This window comes from Balaenoptera borealis (genome assembly GCF_965194805.1).
Source record: "Balaenoptera borealis genome assembly, chromosome: 12".
NCBI lineage: Eukaryota > Metazoa > Chordata > Mammalia > Artiodactyla > Balaenopteridae > Balaenoptera > Balaenoptera borealis.
In genome coordinates this window covers 89,357,794-89,375,357 of record NC_138869.1, presented here as the reverse complement: position 1 = coordinate 89,375,357, position 17,564 = coordinate 89,357,794, and the positions used below count along the sequence as shown (strand labels likewise).

At 42.5% G+C, this 17,564-nt stretch overlaps 1 protein-coding gene, 1 long non-coding RNA gene and 1 pseudogene across 5 annotated transcripts in view; 1 reads left to right on the top strand and 2 right to left on the bottom strand.

Moving 5' to 3' along the window:
* The window catches only part of LOC309607620 (cytidine monophosphate-N-acetylneuraminic acid hydroxylase), a 246,294-nt gene that overhangs the window by 116,256 nt on the left and 112,474 nt on the right, over positions 1-17,564 (bottom strand). For all 3 annotated transcript variants that reach the window (XM_082346354.1, XM_082346356.1, XM_082346353.1), the window contains exon 2: positions 1,813-1,874. The gene's annotated coding sequence lies outside the window, so the exon portion shown is untranslated. The remainder of the gene's footprint in view (positions 1-1,812; positions 1,875-17,564) is intronic.
* Positions 1-17,564, bottom strand: part of LOC309607673 — a 223,221-nt gene that overhangs the window by 179,568 nt on the left and 26,089 nt on the right. The window lies entirely within an intron of this gene.
* LOC309607633 (tubulin alpha-1C chain pseudogene) lies at positions 1,885-17,120 on the top strand (annotated as a pseudogene). The gene has a single exon. The product of its transcript is annotated as a tubulin alpha-1C chain pseudogene (transcript).

Here is a 17,564-nt window from a genome sequence, read left to right as displayed (position 1 = left end):
TTTCGATCAATTCTGTTATAACTACACTACTCACCTGCTTCATTCAGGCAATACAAGGTAAAAGGCAAATAATGATTAAAAGGGAAATATTACATAATCTAATGGCTTCTAGAGTTTAATATTATGTGCCTTATAGTGAAAACCTTTTGAAAAGAAAAAGATAATCTTTCCTAAGTATTTCTTAATATTTACACAAATATTAAGATGGTAGCACATTTTACAAGTGTTTTCAGAAGAATTTTTACCTTTACTAAAATCCCCATAATGATCGATAATGGAAGGATGCTTGACTATGCTTTAAAATGTTTGCAATATGTAAAAAGTCTGTTGTTAAATGCAACCCTTATTAAATTGCAATCAGGAGGGAAAAGTTAATGAAAAACTGCATCAAACAAGAACAGGCAAGACTGCTGAAGACTCAACCCTTCAGAAATGAGGGTTTGGGTCCCACCAGCAGGTGAAGAATCTTGGCCAGCTGAGATCATGACTGAAGGTAACAGAAAACATGCAGCAGTTTTCAAAAGAAGGAAGTTCTAAATATCAGCTATAGTTCCTTTTAGGTCTCCTAATTCTTCTTGAATTAGTTTTTGATCATTTACATTTTCTAGAAGACACTGAATCTTCTTCATATTTTCAAATTTATTGGCAAAATTATTTATAGTTGTCTCATGGTTTTAAAAGTCTCTCCTGTATCTGCAGTCGTATCTGTTTCTCATTCCTAATACTGTTTATTTATGCCTTCTTTTATTCATCTCATTAGAAGATGATTTGTATTATGATTTTCTGTTTACAAAGAAGTTTTTAGATTGATTCTCTTTGTTGTTTTGTTTTCTAATTCTTTATCTTCTGCCATCTTTACTACTTCTTTGCTTCTACTTTCTTTAAGTTTGCCCTATCACTCTTTCAATAGCTTCATGAGTAAAAAGCTTTATTTATTTCTAGATCTTGTTGTTTTTAAATAATGCATATAAGGTTATAAATTTTCCTTTAACTTAAGGTTCAGATCTGTAGTACCTTCCCAGTCCTTCAGTACAAATATTTTGTCATTTCTGCTATAGTTCCTGTTTAACTCATGAGTATTTGAGAATTCTGTTTTAAGTTTCCAAATATTTAGATTCTATCAAGTCTTTTTATTTCTTATTTCTGATGTAATTATTTCCAATATGACCAGATAATATGTTTTATATAACTTAGATTCTCAAAATTATGACTTCTTGTTTATAAGATTATAAGTTCTGGGGATGTAATGTCCAGTATGGTAATGTGTATTTGAAAGTCATTAAGAGAGTAAATCTTAAAAGTTCTCATTGGGAATTCTCTGGTGGTCCAGTGGTTAAGACGCTGTGTTTCTAGTGCAGGGGGCATGGGTTTGATCCTTGGTCGGGGAACTAAGATCCCTCATGCCATGTGGCCAAAAAAAAAAAAATTTCTCATCACAAGAAAAAAAATGTGTAACTATGTGTGATAATGGATATTGACTAAACTTGTGATAATCATTCACAATATATACATATATCAACTCATTTTGTTGTACACCTAAAACTAATACAATGTTATATGTCAGTTATACCTAAATTTAAAAAATTATGACTTCTTTAAGTTAAGATTTTCTTTGTGACCTAGTACCTGGAGTGGGAGTAGGGCTATGGTAATATTTGAGATTTGAATTGGATACTACTGGAGTTTTAAACAAATGGACTTTCAGTAACCAAATGTTATTAAATCTGCCCAAGATTTCACTAAAGGTCAAGAAAGAGATATCTGACAGATTGAAAACAATGACAGGAAAAAATAAAATTTCTTCACACTTACGTCTCCCATGGAACCAAGACTGCTCAATAAGCCAGTTACAGTAGGTCCTTAATACATGCTTGCTGAAAAAAAAAAAAAATTTATCCAAGAGCACACATCCTCCCCAAGTGGCTTTACATTCAGAATCTCTTTTGCCTAGCTCTAATTTGAGAGGTCTTTTTCTTTCTTTCTTTTTCTTTTTCTTCAAAATCCTGATCTCCTTTCATTCCCAGTTTAGTATAGTTTCTGGCTAAATTCACTTAGCTCTTAAAGAAGCATGTCTAGTTCTGAGGTCAAAGCTTTTCTTATTCTCAGGGTCCTCTGAGTTCCTAAAAAGATGCATTTTTCTTCTGACTGCTTAAGGAACAAGAAGCTCTTCTTTTACTTTCTTCCCCAAGGAAGGATATGCTTTCTTAATATCTTCTCCTAAGGCTGTGCTGAAGAAAACGCAGCATGTCTGCAGCTCTGTACTAACAGGCCACTGGGTGTCAGTATTATAGTGGGGGTTAGGAAAAAAAAGTCCAGGAAACCAGAGAGTGAGGGATAAATAACGTTTAAGGAAATAACATAAAGTCGTAAGATCAATCATTTTTGACCAAAGCAGGTGAAAGGAACCATAGGAGGAGTCAGAAGAAAATGGAGGCATCATCATCACAAATTTGAAACAATTGCCCAAGGTGCTTAAATAAAACTGGTACAAAAGCATCCTTCCTTCCCGCTTTATTATTACCAAGGTATGGTCCAAAGTGAGCTGACAGTCCACCAAGGGTGACTCTCTACTGCGGAGAGGCTCCTGCACTGGCTCTTCCCTTGTTGGCCAGGACTTCAAAATAAAACCCTAGAACTGAGCTCTCATCAGCCAGTCCCCAGGCTGTCCTGCTCTGTAAGCCCTCAACCTTGGATCAACCCTGCACTCCCCCTGCTCCGCTTCCAGAACTTAGTGACAGCACTGCTGGAGAAAAGTACAACCACGGGAATTAGTGTTTTCACAGATGTATGATTCTTACCTCATAAGGAGTCTCAATTCAGCTTGTCAATCCCTTTCCCTGTTTAAGAATCCCTCTCTCTCTCTCTCTCTCTCCCGCTCTTGGGCTACTATCCCAAACTTTCTTCAGCTCTCTCTCTCTCTCCTAGCAGATGATCTCGCCCCATAGAGAATGTTGAGTCCACAAACCTTCAAGTCCTCACTTTCCCATCCGCCCCTCATAAATATCCTGCTACCCATAAAGGCTCATCTTCATTCTCACCTATTCTCACCTCCAGCCCCACCAATGATAAGAAATAAAAGAGCCACCCTCCCATCTCCTCCAAGTGTCTCTGAGCACTTTGCTCCATGAATCAATCTCTGTATCTCTATAAACCCTTAATCCCCAGATCACTAATATAACAGGATAGAGAAAAGTTGAATTCTGTTAGCAAATGGCATGAAAGTTCCTGTTGAGGATTTGTTAGAAGAATCAATGGATAAACCCATAGAGGTTGAAACTGAGACCTTACAGGGGCCTGACTGTGGGAGCATCGCTCTGCTTCAGACAAGGAAAGTAGTTCCTTGCTCTAAAGAAAAAGGAGAGAGTTGGGGAGGGTGGAGGAGGAGCCAGCTGGATGGCAGAAGGCAACGTGGTTTGCAGGGCAATCTCTCTCTGGGAGCACCTCCAGACTTCCTTTAAGTTTTTTAACTTATGACATTTTTGATTATATAGATTACTATTAACATGAATATATGTATCTCTTTAGAAACTGGGGAAAGGGCTAAGATTTCCACTGAGGTGACATGAGATGGACCTGAGACCACAGGTATAGGTGTGCAAGTGGACAGAAGCCTGAGGGAACAAGCTCTCAGGTCACTGAAATCAGGGAAGGAAGCCCTTGACCGTGGCTTTGGACCAAGTTTACCTAAATCTCTCAGAGTCAGGGAGGTCCCAGCTGATGTTAACTTGTTCACGTTTCTCCCATTCTAAACAAAAGCCTCTTCTCCCTGAGCCCTTTGTAGCTCCTTTTCCCTTTCTACTTCTCTCCTTAGCCAACCTTCTTGGAAGTATGGTCTACATTTGTGATGGCAGCTTCAATGTCTTCCATTAACTTCTCACCCCAGTACCATCTGGAGACGGTTCTCACCAAGGTTGTAGATGGGTAACATTCTCAGTCTTTAACTGACAGGACGTCTCTTCCCCAGGAGGCACCACTGATAACTTTCTTTGTATCTTCCATCACTTTCTGACCTTTCCTCTGGCCTTTGCCATGGGCTGCTCTTCCTCTTTGTAGCTTAAATGTTAGCATTGGCACCTGAGGGGCTGCAGTTCAACCAGCACCCAGAAGGATTCTTATGTTGCTCCATTAGGTGGGGGGTGGGGAATCTGTTATATTGAATTTGACTACGGTTGAATCATAAAGTGGATGGTGTAAAAAAGGAAAGGAAAGGACTTCCCTGGTGGTGCAGTGGTTAAGAATCAGCCTGCCAATGCAGGGGGCACGGGTTCAATCCCTGGTCCAGGAGGATCCCACATGCCACGGAGCAACTAAGCCTGTGTGCCACAACTACTGAGCCTGCGCTCTAGAGCCCGCGAGCCACAACTACTGAGCCCACGTGCCACAACTACTGAGCCCACGTGCCTAGAGCCCGTGCTCCGCAACAAGAGAAACCACCGCAATGAGAAGCCCATGCACAGCAACGAAGACCCAATGCAACCAAGATTAATTAATTAATTAATTAAAAAGAAAGGAAAAGATTGTGGAACCCAGTAAGCGTTAGAGAAGGAGATCAAGAATATTCTTGAGACTACTTCTCCCCTGGACTCCTTGGTAGTCTGTCAGTTGGAGAGTTACGTGGCTGTCCCCTCCCCTCCTCCAGCCCCGCAGAATCCTACAAGTTCCAGTCATGCATGAGTGCATCTCCATCCACGTTGGCCAGGCTGGTGTCCAGATCGGCAATGCCTGCTGGGAGCTCTACTGCCTGGAACACGATGGCCAGATGCCAACTGACAAGACTATTGGGGGAGGAGATGACACCTTCAACACCTTCTTCAGTGAGACAGGCGCTGGCAAGCATGTGCCCAGGGCAGTGTTTGTAGACCTGGAACCCACGGTCATTGATGAAGTTCGCACTGGCACCTACCGCCAGCTCTTGCACCCTGAGCAGCTTGTCACAGGCAAGGAAGATGCTGCCAATAACTATGCCCGAGGTCACTACCCCATTGGCAAGGAGATCATCGACCTCGTCTTGGACCCAATTCGGAAACTGGCTGACCAGTGCACAGGTCTTCAGGGCTGCTTGGTTTTCCACAGCTTTGGTGGGGGAACTCACCTCCCTGCTGATGGAACATCTCTCTCGATTATGGCAAGAAGTCTAAGCTGGAGTTCTCCATTTACCCAGCCCCTCAGGTTTCCACAGCTGTAGTTGAGCCCTACAATTCCATCCTCACCACCCACACCACCCTGGAGCACTCTGATTGTCCCTTCATGGTAGACAATGAGGCCATCTATGACATGTCGTAGAAACCTCGATATTGCGCGCCCAACATACACTAATCTTAACCGCCTCATGAGCCAGATTGTGTCCTCCATCACTGCTTCCCTGAGGTTTGATGGAGCCCTGAATGTTGATCTGACAGAATTCCAGACCAACCTGGTGCCCTATCCCCGCATCCACTTCCTTCTGGCCACGTATGCCCCTGTCATCTCTGCTGAGAAAGCCTACCATGAACAGCTTACTGTAGCAGAGATCACCAATGCTGGCTTTGAGCCAGCCAACCAGATGGTGAAATGCAACCCTCGCCATGGTAAATACTTGGCTTGCTGCCTACTGTACCATGGCGATGTGGTTCCCAAAGATGTCAATGCTGCCATTGCCACCATCAAGACCAAGCGTACCATCCAGTTTGTGGACTGGTGCCCCACTGGCTTCAAAGTTGGCATTAATTACCAGCCTACCACTGTGGTACCTGGTGGAGACCTGGCCAAAGTACAGCGAGCTGTGTGCATGCCGAGCAACACCGCAGCCATCGCTGAGGCCTGGGCTCGCCTGGACCACAAGTTTGACCTGATGTATGCCGAGCGTGCCTTTGTTCACTGGTACTCGGTGAGGGCATGGAGGAAGGAGAGTTTTCTGAGGCCCGTGAGGATACGGCTGCCCTTGAGAAGGATTATGAGGAGGTTGGAGCCGATAGCGCTGAGGGAGAAGATGAGGGTGAAGAATATTAACCTGTCTGCTGCAATTTTACCCTCTTCTCTTGGGACTGTCTTATTTGTGTTCTGTGGAGCTGCCCATTGTGGCCCTATCTTGCCAATACAAGTGATATTTCTAAAAAAAAGAAAAAAAGAATATTCTTGAGAATATTCTTCTCAAGAATACTCTGAGAATGGAAGGAACAGACTAGGTATGGGAGCCAAATTGCAATACAAAGAGAGAAGGTGATATTGTGAGAGAGAAGATGCAAGTATTCAGAGATAGGAGGAATAATGTTATAAAAATGAAACTATATTTGTATAATTTAATAGAAGGTAAAATAGTTGCTTGACAAGAAAGAAAAATGGGAAGCACTGTGCTATACAAATTCTACTTGGAATGTGTTATGCAGCCCTTTATCATAATCCATCAGGATCACTGAAATACAAATGGTGTTCTTTTTATTAGCTGTGGTTGTCTTCAGTGTCAAAAAACATTCAGATTGTGTTTGCATTACATCCTAACAGGAAAATAAATCAGTTCACTAGATGAGCATTAGCAATGAAACAGAGTAGAGCTCCCCAATGTACAATTTACCTGGTTTGTTGGACCAGATTTTCCTCCCTTGTAGATATATGACCCTTTTTTGGAAAGGTTTGTCCTTATTCAGCTTTCATTCACATGACTACACTAGCGTTTCACTGCAATCCTATTTGTTCTCAGAATTTAGGGTGAAAAAGTTCCATCTTGGAATATGTTCAAGAAAATGAATCAGAGGAACTGCCAGAAGAACTGAATGACAACATTTTCACACCTGTTCTATAGCCCCATGCTGTCCAATATGGTAGCCATAGCCACATGTGGCTATTTAAATTTAAATGTAAATTAATGGAACTTTAATAAAATTAAAAATTCAGCTCCCCAGTTGTACCAGCCACCCTTCAAATGTTCAGTTGTCACATGAGACTACTTCATTGAAGAGTGCAGATACAGAGCATTTCCATTATTACAGAAAATTCTACTGGGCAGTATTGCCATACACACATACACACACACACACACACACACACACACACACACACACACACACACACACTCTCTCTCTCTCAGCAGTCAAGGACTATGGTAATAGAATTAAAGCTTCTATGCCATATGCCACTTTGTCCTCCATTCCCTAGTTTTAATTGATTTACTATCAGGTTTTCTTATTAAACTAATATGTGTAATTAAGATTCCCCCCCAGGTATATATCAGTTGTCAATCACTGAATTAGCTACTAAGGGATGTTATAACATATCCTTCAGTAAAAAATAATTTGGATGCTGCTTCTCTCGGAAGCAGGTACATAGAGTTATGAATTCAGGAGACTCCTGCATATTTTGTTCAAATGACAAGATTGATATATTTAGCAAAACTTACAGTCCGTAAACAGAGTGCTAGCATATTTGTACTTACTGGACCCTTGTATGTCAGGTCCCAACTGTGTTAATGAGGAAAGCCATTTAACTTTCCTGACACTCAGTTTCTTCAGCTGTAAAAAGGGAATTATAATACTAGTGTCATGGATTTTTTGGTAAAGATTAGATGAGATAATGCATAGAGAAGTGTAGCCTTCATAGACATGAACAGGGAATGATTAACAGTGACCATCCTGTGGTTGCACGTCAGGTAGAGTGTTAACGATTTTAATGACTTCTGCACCTCGAGCTAGGAATTGCTTTTCCCACCAAAGGACCAGAGGTTTGCAGAAAATCCTTCCTCGTCCCACGAAGAGTACAGGGCAGAGACCTGATTCACAAATAATCATTAGTGGAATGCATTTTGTGAGAATATGATTTTGTGAATTTAAAAAGCTGCCTGTGGTTTATACTTATTACTATAGGGGTGGCAGACTTCATTTTGAGAGGGGACTGCTTTTTTTACTTTCAGGTACAGGGTACACACTGATAGGCTTTAATTATACATGGCAAGGCCCAGAATCCCACTATGACAATAATATAAAAACCTCTTTTTGTTGTGGATGAACATTGCTGAGCAGTGCCCCATTGGAGATTTGAGGCCAAGGGAAAAATGTGTACCTCTATATACGTGCACAAAATACCCTCCTATACCTTCAGCCAAGTGGAAAGAGTTAATAAAAGCATTACGATTTAAAAATATGACTATATATAAAGCCCCGTGTTGCCCAATTTATTCGTGCACCATTGTCACCCCTCATAAATCCACTTGGCCTATGGGTCCAGGAATCTCGGGCTGAATGGCAACTACTGCTCCTGTTGCACAACAATGCAGAGTCATAAAACAAACAGCCTGTCTTTATTTGAACTTTTGATATTTTGTTCATCATGGATTTTCTGCATTCATTTTAATTTTTTAAAATATTGCATTAAAGTATTATTGACTGTGATTATTGGGCTTTTTGATGCTCCCTTAAAATCTGTGCCTTAATGAGTATTTCACTGCTTTAATCTTGGCCCTGTGACTGAGAGATTATCATGAACTTAGCTTGAGTTCTTCTATGACTGGAGCCAAGAAAAGGTGCTGGAGCTGAGGCTCTTAGGACCAAGGAGAGAGTCAAGGGAACTCTTGTCTCTGTAAGAGTGGAGGAGTGATGTCACCATCATGGTGGTGCTCTCTTGATCTCTCCCCTTCAATCTACAACCAGTAAAACATCCACAACTCAACAAAGGTGCCTCTGCCCAACACACTAAGATGCCAGAGAATCCCACACATCTGTACATTTAAAGGTGGGTGGACTCAACTTATAGAGGAGTGGAACCAGGGGAACAGCAGAGACCGTGCCTGCAATCCTGGCCCCCAGGGCACAAGAGCTGAACCCTAGCCGCTGAACCCGCAGCCACAGAGAACCCAGTAACAGCAGGGGAGGCGGCACACACAACTCTGGCCTTCCAGCTACAGCACACAGCAGCACTTAGAGCCACAGGTAACTGGGCAGCAGCGGCAACAGGGCCTCCTCCCTCCAGCCACTGAGGCACCCATGACTTCAGCCCTCCACCCCCCACCAGCAGCGGCAGTACCCATAGACCCAACAACCCTAGACGGGGCAGAGGTACCCGCAACCTCACATTCTTGCACCCCACCCTTCCCCTCTCCGCATGTCAGCAGAGCCTGCAACTCCAGAGATCCTGGACGCAGGGGAAGCACCTGCCATCCCAGTGCCTCAGGTGGCGAAGCCAGTGACACCAGCAGCAGCAAGGCACCAATGACCCCGGAGGCACAAGCAGCGGCTAGGAGGGCACACCTCTGACAGAAGTGATGGTGGGTGGAAAGTGTTGACTCTCAAATAGGCAGCGCAGGTAAGAAAAACCCAAAACTTGTGCTGTAGCACCACCTACTGGAAAGTAAAAGAAAGGCCTCTAATTTCTAACCTGTTGAATCATTACAATCATGTTTAAAGAAGAAAGAAGAAAGGTGTTCGCTACTTCAAATGTGCCAGCAAAGGAATAACTGTGGCTCTTCATGGTGCTTAGTCAGTTAACAGTGTATCACAAAAATAAAATGACGATCTTCCAGAAACCAAACTTAAAGTCACAGAATATTGTGACATATCTGATAGAGAATTCAAAACAGCTGTCATGAAGAAACTCAGCCAGCTACAAGAAAACTCAAGGCAGTTCAGTGAGCTCAGGAATAAAATTAATGAACAGAAGGAATACTTCACCAAAGTGATTGAAACTCTATAAAAGAACCAAACAGAAATTCTGGAGCTGAAGAACCCAATAAACAAGATGAAAAATGCATTACAAAGCACTGGAAATAGAGCAGACAATATGGAAGAGAGAATTGGTGAGCTTGAAGATAGAAATCTAGAAATGATATAGGTAGAAGAGGAAAGAGAATTAAGATCTTAAAAAATGAGGAAATTCTACGGGAACTGTCCAACTCTTTTAGGAAGGGCAATATTAAGATGATAGGTATCCAGGAGATGAGAGGGTGCAGAGAGTTTATTTAAAGAAATAATAGCTGAGAACTTCCCAAACCTGGAGAAGGGACTGGATATACAAGTCCATGAAGCTAAGAGAACACCTAATTACCTCAATGCAAAAAATCTTCTCCAAGACACATTATATTAAAATTGTCAAAAGTCAATGGCAAGGAATAAAGACACAGATATAGCGAATGGACTTGAGGACACAGGGAGAGGGAAGGGTAAGCTGGGACGAAGTGAGAGGGTGGCATGGACATATATACACTACCAAATGTAAAATAGATAGCTAGTGGGAAGCAGCCACATAGCACAGGGAGATCAGCTCGGTGCTTTGTGACCACCTAGAGAGGTGGGTAGGGACGATGGGAGGGAGACGCAAGAGGGAGGAGATATGGGGATATATGTATATGTATAGCTGATTCACTTTGTTATAAAGCAGAAACGAACACACCATTGTAAAGCAGTTATACTCCAATAAAGATGTTAAAAAAAAAATTGATCTTCAGAACTAGAAAACAACTCAAGATTCTGAAGCATCTAAAAAAAGTAAGACCACATTATATTAAATATGCTATAGTTGGCAAAATCAGGTTACTATTTTGCGTCTGAATTCTTTTCTAAATTTAGTACATCTTTACATTGTTGCTACATATAGAACTATATGATTCTTTGTAAATTGACATTAAATTAAAAATTGGATTCCATAAAATGTCCCTAATTGCCTAGTTCCCCTGACACTCAACATGGGGAACCACTGTTCCTGGTTTCATATGTATCCTTCCTGAGGCTGCTATATAGATATTCAAGTAAATAAATTGTTATCTTCCTCATTTTTATGCAAAAAATAAAAACACATAAGATACTTAAAAAAAAAAAAAGTCAATGGCAAAGAAAGAATTTTAAAGACAGCCAGGGGAAAAGGATGACAACCTACAAAGGAACCCCTGTTAGGCTATCAGCAGATTTCTCAGCAGAAATTCTACAGGCCAGTAGAGGGTGAAATGACATTCTCAAAATACTGAAAGATCCTGGAAACCAACAGAAATCCAGGAGCCAAGACCCAGAAGAGAACAATTCCCTTGACCCCATCTAGTGGAGGATGGTTATTTATCACTAGAACAGCACTGCATGTAACTTGTGATGTATACATTCACGCTTGAGTTAAGTGTTTAGGAAATTGTACCTAGTTCTTCTCCCATAACGTATGTTCAGCTGCTGTCAATGAACGACAGTAAAATAAAATTCATAAAATCCTGAATTAAGGAGCCTCCCCCCTGGGGAGTGCGAACCGTGACCCTCTCAGCTGACAGTAACTGAAATTTCTAGTGCCTAGAATGGGCAGGCTAGTCAAACAGCATAAGCCCACCTAAGCACCAACTACTTGAATCAGAATTATCTGGGGAGCTTGTTAGAAACACAAATGTTTAGGACCCATCCCAGAGCCACTGCATCTGGGATTAAGGATCTGCTTGTCAGCCCTTCCCCAAGATGGTTGTGAGACAAACAACCGTGGGTGGAGCTTACACTTCATAACAAGTAAATGAGGGCATCCCCTCTAAGAAAGATGCTAGATTCCTGACCTTTCTAAAAGGGATGGGCAGGAGCGTCTGTCCTGGATCCTGCCCTAGAGGCTCCAAGAGCCCCAGAGCTGGCCTCTGAAGACCAGAGGACACTTATCCTCTTAAGCTAGACCCAGCGTTTCCCAAATAGGTGGAAGACAGCGTGCTTCCGCCAGCACCTATGGGATGACCAGATGGAGGCCCCAAGAGCTCTATTCTTCAGGTTTTTAACCCCACCCCTACCAAGGAACCCTATGGGTAGGATGCCAGGGAAATTGCCCTGCCCACCCTACCATCCTGCAGGATGGGGACTCCCTCTGAGACCCTCAACACCCCTACAGGCTTATAACTGAAAATGTTCAGGGACAGAAGGAATTACTTCAAACGCTGGGGAACAAAGCTTGCTATGGGGTTCGTTCTTCATCATGGATGTAACAGGAGCATCTAATTAACTGCCTTTTTTGTGTCCTTGAGGGAGCCACTGGCCCGCACCCCCAGACACCCGAAACCTCAAATGTGTGTTGAATGTTTTCATGTTAAAGAAAATAGTTAAACCTTTTAGTTAAAAATAAACAAATAATAATAATACACCAACCTTAGTTCTGACAAATACTCCATGTGTATGGTCAGGCCACCCAAGATGGCTGTTCTCTTGCTCTCTGTACATCCTCTGCCCGACCAGCACCTGCTTCACCTACACCCTACTCACATGACTGACCTTCCTACACACCTGCCCCGGCCCCAGCTAATGACTGTTCTAGCTTTAGATCAGAGCTCTCCACTATGCTTATTAAAGGGACGGTGAGGGGCGTGCCCCTCTGCTGGTTTCCCTGGTAACCAATGAGCCAAGATGACGTCATTTCCCCCTATAACTGGTAACCACCCCCCCCCCCCAACCGCCTTCCCCCAGAAAACTGCTCCCATGTGCTGCCCAGCTATCTGCTGCACACGGTGGGGTGTTGCTCCAAGACCTGGCTTCAGACGTGTAAGCTCTCCCGTCCATTAAACCAATGATGTCTCTGTTGCTGACTCTGGGCTCTGTCTTTGGTCTTGAAGTTGGGCAAGTAGAGGCTTTGTAGGCCTGTGGGGTACAGCCCAACACCATGATAATGTAAGATGTCAATAGTGAGGGGAAATGGGTAAGAGGTATATGGGAACCCTCTCCCTTTGCAATTTTAAACCTGTAACTATTCTAAAATAAAAGTTTGTTAAAAGTAGGTAAACAAATGGAAACCACCTGCTAGAGCCTGCAGGGCCCCAGGTGGGTCTGTCTCAGGTCCCAACCCTTCCCCAGGGTCTGGCCTCTCTGGCAGAGGCTCAGCTTCCATGACTAGAGGATTCTCTTGTTCCGTCATCCCTTAGGATGGTGTCTTAGTCCTGCTTTCCTCTCCTAGTGGGGTGGCTGGGACTTTTTGTACATAGCCTCTACTTAATCCTTTGCACCAGCCCATCCAAACCACACAGGCTGTTTCTTCCAGCCCTGCACCTCCAGCCCTATCCCCTGGGAAACTACTGTACTATTTCTATCTAGTTAAGATCATAAGGTTGAAATGGTGTGGAATTAATTTGTCTACATCTAAAATTTGGCTTGAAACGTATTTCCTCCCTATTGATACTCTTTGCATATGTACTTCCTATAAGAATCACACAAGACAATGTGGGTGGGAGTGGAAAAGAAAGAAAATCTGGGGGCTCATCAACTTTACTTGAAATGCTTTATAAGGCATGGTTTAATTTTGGGGGGGCAGGGAGGAGAGCAGATTTTTAAAATTGTGCTCCAGCATGCTTATTTTAAGAGATAACTATTAAGAGGGACAATTTCTTTTTTTAATTTTACGGTGAGTTTTGGGCCCTTTTAAAACTCCCAGTTAAAAGAATATGAGGGAAGTAAGAGGGAAATACTCTCTTTGTGAGGAACTCTGAATGGAATGCATTGTGTGAGGCCAAAGGAAAACTTCACTTGGGTAACATTCTAATTGTATTCTTCCTTATCACGCTGGACAAGCTGACAACCTATATTTTACTGCTCAAAAAGGAAAATAAAAGCCTTAACTTGTTCCCATTGCAGAACTCAGGAGCGCCTAAAAGCACAAGTGGAATGAAATGCTTCCTTTTCATTTTCTTCTCTTTTGAAACCATTAAGCCATTGCTTATTTGGAAACAGTCAGTGTGGCCTGCAGGATCCAGGAACACAAGACTGACCATTTATTTATCCAATACATTAAGCGTGCAATGGTAAGAACTGTGCTTGCCTCGAGCTTTGCAAGGTGTGGCCCTTGCAAAGTTCCATCTAGAAGCATGGCATGTATTAAAATACCTTCAGGATGAGTCAGTGGTTCTCAGCTGAGGGTAATTTTGCCTCCCTCCACGCCCCACCCCCAGATATTTGGTCCCGTCTGGAGGCAATTTCGATTCTTGCAACTTCGGTTGGGGGTGGGGATGGGGAATGAAGCTGCTGGCATCTAGTGGGTAGAGGTCAGGGATTCTGCTAAACAGCCTACCATGCACGGAACAGCCCCAATCAGCAAAGATGTATCCCACCCCAAATGTCAACAGTGCCAAGTTAGAGCAACTCTGTGGTTTCTTCAAGGTTGAGAAAACATCGTAATTACATTATAATGTAACTAGTGTAGTGCTGTAAATTGGATACAAGTCAGGTGCTCCAGAAGAGCAAAGAAGGAAAGATCACATCCACTTGGGGTAATCAGAGAAGGTTTTGAGCCTTCAAGTGGGTTTTCTGTGGTCCAGGGTACCTCATTTCTCCTAAGTCTTACAGGCCATTTAGTTCCCCTAAATCTTGTATTTCAGTCAATAAGTAGCTGGTGAAAATCCTTGCCTGGCCAAGTAATTCGACATCTCTGTGTCTCTGTATTCTCTGCTGGAAAATGACAGGATTCATTCAGGAGCCCCAAGCTCTTCCTGGCTTTGAGTAAGTGACAATTCTTACTCTGACCTTGTACTTGGTCACCCCAGGCCTCATAAAACACGATTCTCTGTCTTCTGTGGTTAATATGTTCCTGTGAGTATCTGTCTCCTCCGACATGGAAATACAGCATTTTGCTTATAATTTCTAGGGATACAGAGATCCCCAGGAACCCATCTCTGGACCTCTAAGGGTGCATGGGCCCCAGAATAAAAATTTTTGCTCCAAAGTTTCCTGAGCAACAAAATCTTGTGCTGGGTCTATCAGAGCCCTTGGAACCTGACCCAGCTGTGTTCCCAAAGCTATCAAGCTCCTTCTCGCATGCCACACTCATCTGTCTCTTGTTTTTCTATGATGGAATTAATTGTTTTATTTTGTTATTGCTGCTTCGCCAAAATCATTTTAGCTAATCTCATGACCTTGCCAAAATCCAACTCACACAGCAGATGTTCTAGCCCGCCAGGATGGGCTCTCACCACTTTCTCTCAATCCTAGAGGATGTTTCTGGTGGGTTCCCTTAAGCTAAGGGAACTGCCAGTGAGTGTGTCCCTGAAGCCCTAGGGGAGAGGATCCCTGCTTGAAGGAGCTTAATAAAGACCACTAACAAAGTCTGCTGTAAGCCAGCAGGGTACACAGAATGTTACATCAGGGTATTTGTAATATTTTGTAAAAAATGACCTGGCTCTACCCAGAAGAGAGGTGCTAACAACTGCTTTGCTGCTGTGAACAGGGCCTGAAGACCCTAGAAAGGCTCAGTAAGGTCCCAGGTGTGTCTATTGAACACTTGAAATATGGCTAGTCCAAACTGAGATGTGCTGTCAGTGTAAAGTACCACCAGATTGTGAATACTTAGTATAAACAAGAAATATAAATATTTCATCAATAATTTTATATTGATTACATGTTGAAATGATGATATATGGTATATATTGGGTTAAAGAAGACAGATTATTATAGTTAACTTTACCTATTTCTTTTTACTTTTTAAATGTGGCTTTTAAGAAATTTCATATTATGCATGTGCCTCAGATTTAGGTCTGCATTATATTTCTATAAGACTGTGCTGCTCTAGAACCTCATGTATCCCCTGAAGACCAGTTTTAACCTCTGTGGAGATTCCTTTTCTATCAAATCTAAATGACCTGCTGAAGGGCTGGTACATGACCCTGAGGAACCAGCCCAGATACCTGGAACCCCTTAGATTAGGTTAGGCTCTAAGATCTGGAATATAATTTTAATTGTTTAGTACATCGTCTCTTAATGGGTGGGTGCTATAGATCGAATATTTGTGTCCCCCTCAAAATTCTTACACTGAAACCTGATACCTAACATGATGGTATTAGGAGGTGAGGGCTTTGGGAGGTGCTTAGGTCATGAGGGTGGAGCCCTCATGAATGGGATTAATACACCTATAAAAGAGAGCCCACAGATCTTCCTATCCCCCTCTACTATGTAAGGACACAGCAAAAAGACAGACATCTATGTGGAAGTGGGCTCTCACCAGATACCGAATCTGCCAGTGCCTTGATCCTTGATCCTCACCGGCCCCGCTACACTACTAATCTCCCATTGGTGCTACCACCAAAATCCCCCAGGCTCATGTGGGTGACCTCCTAAACCCAGCTGGGCTCTAACACCCTGTGTGAGGCCACTGCCAACACTCCCATGTGGGTGTTCTCCTCACCCCCTCATTGACCGCACACCCAGACACAGATGCCTTCCTGGTACTAGTTTGCTGCCCACGCCCACTCAAAGGCCTACCTCACTCTGTCTTTCATGGTGACTTTGGACTGAGTTATTCAGGAAGGCAGACAAGCAGGCAGGCACAAAGCAATTAAAATATCTGAGGCAATCTGGAGCATAAACTAGCCTGTTGTATAGCTCTTCAGGACAGCCTACAAAGTTCTTTACAGTCTCATCTGGTCTACTTAGAGTGGAGTCAGGTGAGGATGTTGTAAGAATGTGCTCTTAATGTCTCTTTAATTTGCAAGAGACACCCTCATTGAGGGTGTCACTTGAAGCAGACTATTTACTTTCACTGATGCACGGCCTTGTGAAAAGGAATCTTCTCCGTTTATTAAAATCAACATGATATTTAGTATCAGAGGTAAATTTCTTTTCAAAGAAATCTCCTAAAATGACCTGAGTTCAAATAAGAGTAAGGACTGATGAAACTTGCCAAGATGACCCATAATTGTGCAGAGGAGCAGTTGGGTAGAAAATACCCTTTCTCCAGAGTGAATTACGATATGAGGCAACACCACATCTAATAGAAAAACACTGTGAAAGAGTCTCAAAGCACTACTGAGATATAGAGAGCATTAGTCAGGTGGAAAGATATTAGAATGAAGAATTAGAAATACAAGTGACAGGGACTTCCCTGGTGGTGCAGTGGTTAAGAATCTGCCTCCCAGTGCAGGGGACATGGGTTAGGTCCCTGGTCTGGGAAGATCCCACACGCCGCGGAGCAACTAAGCCCCTGCACCACAACTACTGAGCCTGTGCTCTAGGGCCCACAAGCCACAACTACTGAGCCCGTGTGCCACAATTACTGAAGCCCACGTGCCTAGAGCCTGTGCTCCACAACAAGAGAAGCCACCGCAATGAGAAGCCCGCACACCGCAACGAAGAGTAGCCCCCGCTCACCGCAACTAGAGAAAGCCTGCACGCAGCAACGAAGACCCAACGCAGCCATAAATAAATAAATAAATAAATAAATAAATAAATAAATAAAAAATAATGCTGTGAATTCAGAACACAATGATAAAAAAAATTTTTTTTAAAATACAAGTGACAACACATGGAACTATTTCGAGATAATGTATATAATTGTTTAAGGCAATGGGTTCCCAGCATATATGTAGACTGAGCAAGAAATATAGATAACGTGCAATGTATATCTTCCACAATGCATAGAAACTGAATATTTTGAATATTTACTTACTTAAGCTAAGAGATATAGCATTAAAAATAATAGTTGTGGGGTTTTTTTAATTGAAGTATAGTTGATGTACAATGTTGTGTTAGTTTCAGGTGTACAACAAAGTGATTTAGTTATATATATATAATTTTTCAGATTCTTTTCCTTATAGATTATTACAAGATATTGATTATAGTTCCCTGTGCTATACAGTAGGTCCTTGTTGTTTATCTATTTTATATATAGTAGTGTGTACTGTT